Consider the following 7,639-nt stretch of genomic DNA (forward strand, 5'->3'; position numbering starts at 1 on the left):
CCTAGCTTAAACCCATTTTTATATGGGGTCGCTATTGTGAATGAGTCGTCTCTATCGATTTCTGTCCTCTGCCTCGTTCTCATTTATACCTTTCAATACCATATCTTCCCCTACACAATTACGCCATCTCTTTCTTGGTCGTCCCATCTACCTTCTACCTTCTACCCCACACTTCCATTTTCATCGTATGTCTTCCAACATGACGTTCCTCCCTTCGTAACAGGTGACCATACCATCGAAGCCTTCTTTCCTGTATTTTCTTCGATATTTCAACTACCTTTGTCGATTCTCTTATATACTCATTTCTAATCCTATCTTCCCTTGTTACTCCCGACATCCATCTCAACATTCGCATTTCTGCTACATCCATCTTCTTCTCCTCTGTTTTCCTCATACTTGCTGTTTCTGTTCCATATAACATTGCTGGTCTGACCTCCGTCCTATGGAACTTTCCTTTCAATTTCAGAGGGACCTTCCTGTCACAGAGGACCCCTGATGCAGACCTCCAGTTATTCCATCCTGCCTGAATTCGGTGTCTCACCTCTTGGTCCATGCTTCCACTATCCTCTAATACGGACCCTAAGTACTTGAACCTTTGTACTTGCTTTATTTCTTCCCCACCCAATCTTTTGCTACTTCCACTGTCCTCAGTAATACTGGAACACATATATTCGGTTTTTGATCTGCTTACTCTCATTCCTCTCTCCTCAAGTACTGCTCTCCACCTCTCCAACCTCCCCTCCAACTCCTCCCTCCTCTCTGAACACAACACAATGTCATCCGCCTATAACATGCACCATGGCACTGCCTTTCTAACATCCCTGGTCATTACATCCATCACGATATTGACGATGAATGGGCTAAAGGCCATATCCAGAAATCATACGATCACATTTGTCAATACAAAGGCGATCGCTGTTGTATGGTCTCAAACGAAGGGTTGTCATGGTATCCAGAAATCGTATAACGGCCGAACTCCCATCGCATTGCTTCACTGGCTGAACAGTCTTACCAATATATGCGATTACTGGGAATGAAATGACTGGAATCGATGATTACAAGGCTGTATCAGTATCATAGACTTTTTATTTTAGTACCATAATACTAAATTGAAATGGCTTTATGTCTTTATTATTTAGTATAAAAAGATACTGCATATCTGTAGTATATTTTGTATACTTGATATTTGCTGTCCTGATATGGCGTGGAAATCTGAACAAACAGTTACCACGAGCAATTTACGCAACTTGCCAAGTTACCAGGATGCCGGAATATGGAGCGTGCACCCCCAGTAGCTGATTCTCGGCGTTTAATGATGCTTAATTTGATGAAGGAGCATGAGTGTAACCAACGAACAATCTACGGGAAGTAGAACTTTGGAAAGAAAACGTCAGGCATGGCAAGAAGTTACTTTGAAGTTCAACGCCATGTATCCAGACCAACTTCCACGGTCATCAATGCAGTTCCAGCGCTGTTTCGACCACATAAAACGCAAGTAAGGATGCATTTTTGTTTTGTAATTGTAGTCAGAGCAAATTTAGGCCGCTGTGGGCAAAATGGTGTGTAAACTATCAGTTAGGTTAAAATAAATTTATGCTATTGACAGGCCTAGGCTGCTTGTTCAATTGTTAACGCTACTCGCATCAGGCTAGCCTAGTGTAGCTTAACCAATGGAACACTATTTTATCATCTAAAGCTATTATATTATAAAAATATATTATCTTCAAATAAATAGAATGGGGCATAGTAGAATAGGTTGGGTTAGGCTATGTTAACCAAATCATAGGGGATGTGAGGGGTGCTCTAGGAATGGTTAGGTTAGTAATGTCTAGCTTATTACAAAAGCAGTTGGTGTATCAGGCATTAGGTTTGTATAATTTGATATGAATTTTTATTTATTAATGTCTATCATAGGAAATTTGGGAAATCTAATTTAGGTTTAGAATAGCTATGCGGAGGATCTTACAATTTCCTGGTGGATAGAAGGGCTAGAGCACACAGTATTATTATCGTATTGTTAATGGGTTGATTTGCAACTAAATTAAACAGCCAGTTTATTACTGTAAAAATTGATGGTAAAACTTTGGCTATTTTTCTTATGGGTAGCTATACGAGATTTTCCGAAGTATAAATACTGTTTTACCCTAACGTGTGATACCTGCTTGCAAACTGGGCCAAGTGATTATTTTCAAAAGTTTAAGCCAACATTTGAGATCTTGGCTCTTGTCTGCAGGTTGTCAAATGATTTGGATTGGGCAACACCTGAAATAGGCTAACCTTTTGTTCTTTTTTTTTTTAATTGAGTTCACATTTATGCTAGCATGTCTGAAGCCTGAAGACTGTATAATGCCTACCAGTCTTGGCTACGATAGATTGTGGCAACTATGTGAACTGCTCAGGCTAGGCTACATTAACTCAAGTGGTAATAGGGGAAACAACCGAGTGGACTAGCTGATCCAGTCTCGCCCGCTTGTTGATCCACCCTCCCAAAAAGTACTTTTGCCTACTTCTAAAGGAGGGTACAGGTCTTGAGGTGTTGCTCCCACCACCGATGACTCATGACAGGTGCACATCTCCAGTGTCAGGACGTGTTAAAGAACTTTTTCATAGGGTGGATCAACAAGCGGGCGAGACTGGATCAACTAGACCACTCGGTTGTTTCCCTTATTATGCTTTATAATGTGCAGCCATTTCCAGCCACACAAAGGTCAAATTATTTTCTTAAGTGCTCATTAATATTTGTGTAAATGCTCAAATGACTTTTCTTACGAATTCAATCATGCGACAGATGTTTTACTCATTATTCTGGAGGTGGAAGAGAAGTACACAGGATGGTAGGCTTTGTGTTATATTTTGAAATTTCATTTAAATCTATTTTTAAAGTCACAGTTGTTAGAATATATTAGAAAGCCAATGGGAAAACATTATTTATTCTAATATATATATATTTTTTTTACTAGAGTAAAGCAGGAAGATGCTACTGTCAAGAAAAAGCTATGCAGAACTGGTGGTGGTCCTCCACCAGATCTTCGAAACCATTCAGAAGAGTTTGTGATAGCCGCATCGCTGATGACAGAATTAATCATGGACAAAGATTTACTTGAAACATTTCATCCAGTTGACGAAACAGGAGAGTCCATACATGATGTTAAAATAAGTAAGTACTCTGATGTTTTCAAGAATGAAATTGATTAAATAGTGAACCTTCAACTTTTTGATGGCCATTACACTACCTGTCTGAAAAGTTTGTAGTGCCTTGGGGGAAAGCAAAATGGTTATGTTTTTATTATTGATGACTGGGTTGAAGATAACATTTTAATGCTGTATGACTCTAAAGGTTTCAGCACTTGTATACTCAGTTTAGAAGTGCTGCAGAAGAGATTGACATCTAAGGTGCAGTAGATCAACTATTTATTTTGCCTAATATTTTCAGGTATTACAGAGCCACTGCCTTCAACCTCTGATTTGCCTTCGACCTCGGCACTATTTTCAGGTATTACGGAGACACTACTTCCAACCTCAGCACAATCAGAATGTGGTGTTTCGTCTAATCGTGAATCAAGATCCACATTCCTTAATCGGTCAGCTACGTCATCGGTACCATCTTCAATGGAACACTTAATTTTTAAACCCATAGTTCCCCACGAAACTTCCCGTCCTTCAACGCCTATTGTAACTCCAGGCAGAACTTCACCGAAATTGCGCAACACATCATGGGATGTATCTCCAATACCTCGGTCTTCTACACCCACAGAGGAAGCACATTCTTCAACCAAAAAATTAAAATTAGATGATGCATACATCAAGTGTAAGGAAAGACAAGAGGAACTGCATAATCTCAGAATGGAAAATGAAAAGGAGCAACATATAATGGCCAAAAAAGAGCATGAACTAAAGGTGAAATTGATTAACAATATGAATGAAATGCAATGACTGTGTTTGCTAACTTGAATGCTTTTCTTAACTGCAAAATCTGCCTATGAAGCAATGCGCAACTCGTATGAATAAACTAGGTATTGGTTGGTTTATGGAATTTAGCCTTATTGCTAGGGTTACAGTGGGTGTTATTTCCATAGATCATGTGTTTGCTTTTAGGAGAGAAAAATGGCTCCACTGATAGGTGTGTTTGTTAAATGATGGTTTCATCATAACGTCAGCCTTCACTTAACTTTATTATTTCTCTAATGCTGAATGGCCATAGTTACCCCATTGCTTGACGTTATGCCTAAATTTCATAAACCAAACCAACCCCATTTCATATTTTTCTATGTTGTGATGTAGTGTTAGTATATATTTTATTTTATACCTATGGTATATGAAGGTGCTCTCATGAATCAGGTGTTCCTATTTGTAAGTTAGTGTATACTTCCAAATATTCATTTCTTAGTTTGTATGCTGTTACATAGGTTTAATATGTCCATTGCCATCGTGATATTAGGTATTATATAATAGTGCTTTAAAGAATCTGATGTTAAGTGAAATTAGGTATTGAGTATCATATATGTCCATTTGCATCTTGATATTAAGTATTATATTGTTTTGATGAATCTGATGTTAAGTGAAATTAGGTATTGAGTATCATACATTACAAGATTTACTTCGAAATTATATTTTCAAAATTGGTAGCCTATGCTGTGATAGGGATAATATGTACTAACAGGATAATTTATCAATTAATCAGAGTTTAGAACGTCTTAGGGGTAGTATAATATTTTAATGTCCCTCTTATTACTTTGGCCATATTTTTATGATATACTTACATAAAGATTGCCCTCGCCTTCTGCAGGACACTGGCTCATGCGTTGGTAGCCCGTTATGATATAATTCTTAAACCATTGTTTCTAAATAATGTATATTAGACATCATAAGTAAAGGTCTAAGTAATGGTGTTGTGATTTGACCTGAACCACAGGTCCAGATAGCTATGATTTAACCTGAATCACAAGTTGTTCAGATTTTTTTTTATCACCATTTTCATCTTGCAAGTACAACAGTCTTGTCTTTCTCAGGGTGTCAGATTGACAAATATGGTAATAGTTCCTGAATAAATCTTTTCTTATGTTAAAAAATAATATTTATTCTTTCAGTCAATTCTCGTAATCTAGAATGAATTACATCTTTTTAACCATAGATTGCTTTTGATATTGAATATTTTTTTCAGGATGAACCAGAAAATAAATATAATAAATCCATTAGTGTACATTTTTAAAGGCAAACATGTAAGTTATATTTTCCTATTTCATTAAGTCAATAAGAAGTGTATTTTCATTTTCTTGGTATCATGTTCAATTTATCTAGCACATACAGCTGTTAGCTCTGACAAAAGCATTCTTGGGTTAATGTGTTGTCACTTTATTCAATTCAATATTTAAAATGCTTCTTAATGCAAGTGTAATAAGATTATAGATTTACTGTTATTAAAGTGCAAATTACCAAAAGGGGTGGTTCCTTGTACTACTTTCAACCTAATTAACAGAAAATAAATACATAATCTATTTAAACTTAAAAAAAAAACCGTCAACAATGTGGGCCCTACGTTGAGCTCCTTTGATATTGTCAGCCCTTTCAATGATACCCACATCAGGTTTACCAAAATCATTCAATTCAAGATTTTCTTCATCCTGTAGAGGTATTCTGTTTGTTATTGCACAATTATGAAGGACTGCACAAGCAATTATTATGTTCTTAGTATTATCCAACTTTGTTCTGACCGGTATTGATAATTGGAAACCTTTATTTAAGCAGTCCTCTGGCAAGTTCTATAAGATTGCGAGTGTTGATGTGTGCAGCATTGTAACGTCTATGTTTATGTGTATTGCGAGCAAGAAATGGTGTCATTATATAAGAACGGCATGGATAATCACTGTCTCCCAACAAAAAACCTCTATACATGACCGACTCTAGGTTCTGTTAATCTTGAAGTAGAAAATATTCTGAAGTTATGAGCACTGCTTGGCCAATTTACAATTACATTAGTGAACCTCAAAGAAGCATCACATACAACCACGACATTCATAGAAAAAAGGTGTTTTCTGCACCTGTACAATTCCGCATTAAGACCTCCTGGACTCTCTATAGGTATATATGTGTACCATCCACACAGCCTATCACACCAAGCATTCCAGCTATTTTTGATAAACTCCATCATCATTTTGTTCTCATCCTGTGGAGTTAGGAATTTGATAAATTATTGTGCAAGGATGGCAATAGCAGCTTAAACATCCGTAAGGCACCTCGACACACTACTCTGGGCCATATCTGAACAATCTCCCAATGTCTACTGGAAATTTCCAGTTGCCATGTACCATAAGGTTACCAAAAATTGATTGCGTGGAGAAATTATTTTTCATGGTAAAGAAATAAAAGAAAAACGCAACTGTAATATACTGCATCACTATTACTGCCATCAACCAAACTTTTCATAACTAAAGTACTAAATATCTGTCTAAACACAACAGTAATGAAAACTGTTCAAGCTGGAAAAAGGAAATTAGTTTGTTTAATTCATAAAAGATATAAGGAGTAATATGATCAAGACTGAAAAAAAACATTGTCTAGGAACTCACTGAGTATTATATTAGTCGTATTGCTAACTAGATTGTCACCCCGATTAGAAAGCAAGTAACTATATACCCAAAGGTACCAATAGGGAAAGCAGCCCAGGAAAAAGTGAGGATAGAGTATGTATAAAAAGGGGACAAAATACAAAAAATCAACACTGTATAGATACTAAAAGTGCTGTGATTACTTGCATAGATGGGACAGGAAGAATGCTGATAATGCAAGACCCATTTAGAGGAGGGAGGTTTAAAAGGCAGTAGAAGTGTGAAATTGGAAAAGGCAGCTGAAATGGATGGCATAAAAGAGGAAAGGCTGAAACTCTGAAGGGAAATTATAATAAGACTAGATGAAGGCAAAGTAAAGTAACCTAACATAAGGATTCTGTGGGGGGAGGGTTAGTGACCAGTAACTGATGCCTGATTCATAGAGTTGCTGTCAAATATACTAGCTTCAAGCATCAGCTGCTGGTGCAGATAAGTTTCTCTAGGCCCTTCTATTTATTTTTTCCTTTTCCTCTTTCTGGAGTCCATTTTGACCTTGTGCTTCCTTATTCTTGTGCTTATTAAGTTTTCTGGTGCTGAATGTCAAACAGTTTTCAGTGTCTGGCTTTTGACCAAAATTTCATATTGAACATAAACTAAAAGATAAAATGGATATTGAAATTTGAACGTTTTCTCTTTATTAAAAAAAAAGAAGGAAAAGCTGAATAAATAGTGTTTCTAATGCTCAATACATACATAATATATACACAAGTGCCTTGGATATACCAACCTCTTTGGTCCAGAGAATTAGGTTAGTGAGGTTCTATTCTCTAACAATTCAGTGGACAGTTCCTTTAAACGTCTGTATTGCTGTTGAAACTTTTTCTGATCGATTCAATTTTTGTTTCGTCTCCTCAGCCTGTTTACTTACGGATGCATATTTAAGTCAGGTGGGGGCCAAAGGGGTGAAGCCCAGGTGTAGGAAAGGAACACAGCATTCTAAGATGGTTTTGGTATCTAAGTATTAACCTAACGGAAATACTGAAAATTCCTTATTAAATTTATCAATACAGAGAGAGAGAGAGAAGAAATACTTC

The 7,639-nt window shown here is 36.7% G+C and overlaps 1 pseudogene; it reads right to left on the bottom strand.

Moving 5' to 3' along the window:
- Positions 1 to 3,407: 3,407 nt before the first annotated feature.
- LOC135225370 (putative nuclease HARBI1) lies at positions 3,408 to 6,322 on the bottom strand (annotated as a pseudogene).
- Positions 6,323 to 7,639: the final 1,317 nt, after the last annotated feature.

The sequence above is a fragment of the Macrobrachium nipponense genome, chromosome 13, assembly GCF_015104395.2.
Source record: "Macrobrachium nipponense isolate FS-2020 chromosome 13, ASM1510439v2, whole genome shotgun sequence".
Taxonomy (NCBI): domain Eukaryota; kingdom Metazoa; phylum Arthropoda; class Malacostraca; order Decapoda; family Palaemonidae; genus Macrobrachium; species Macrobrachium nipponense.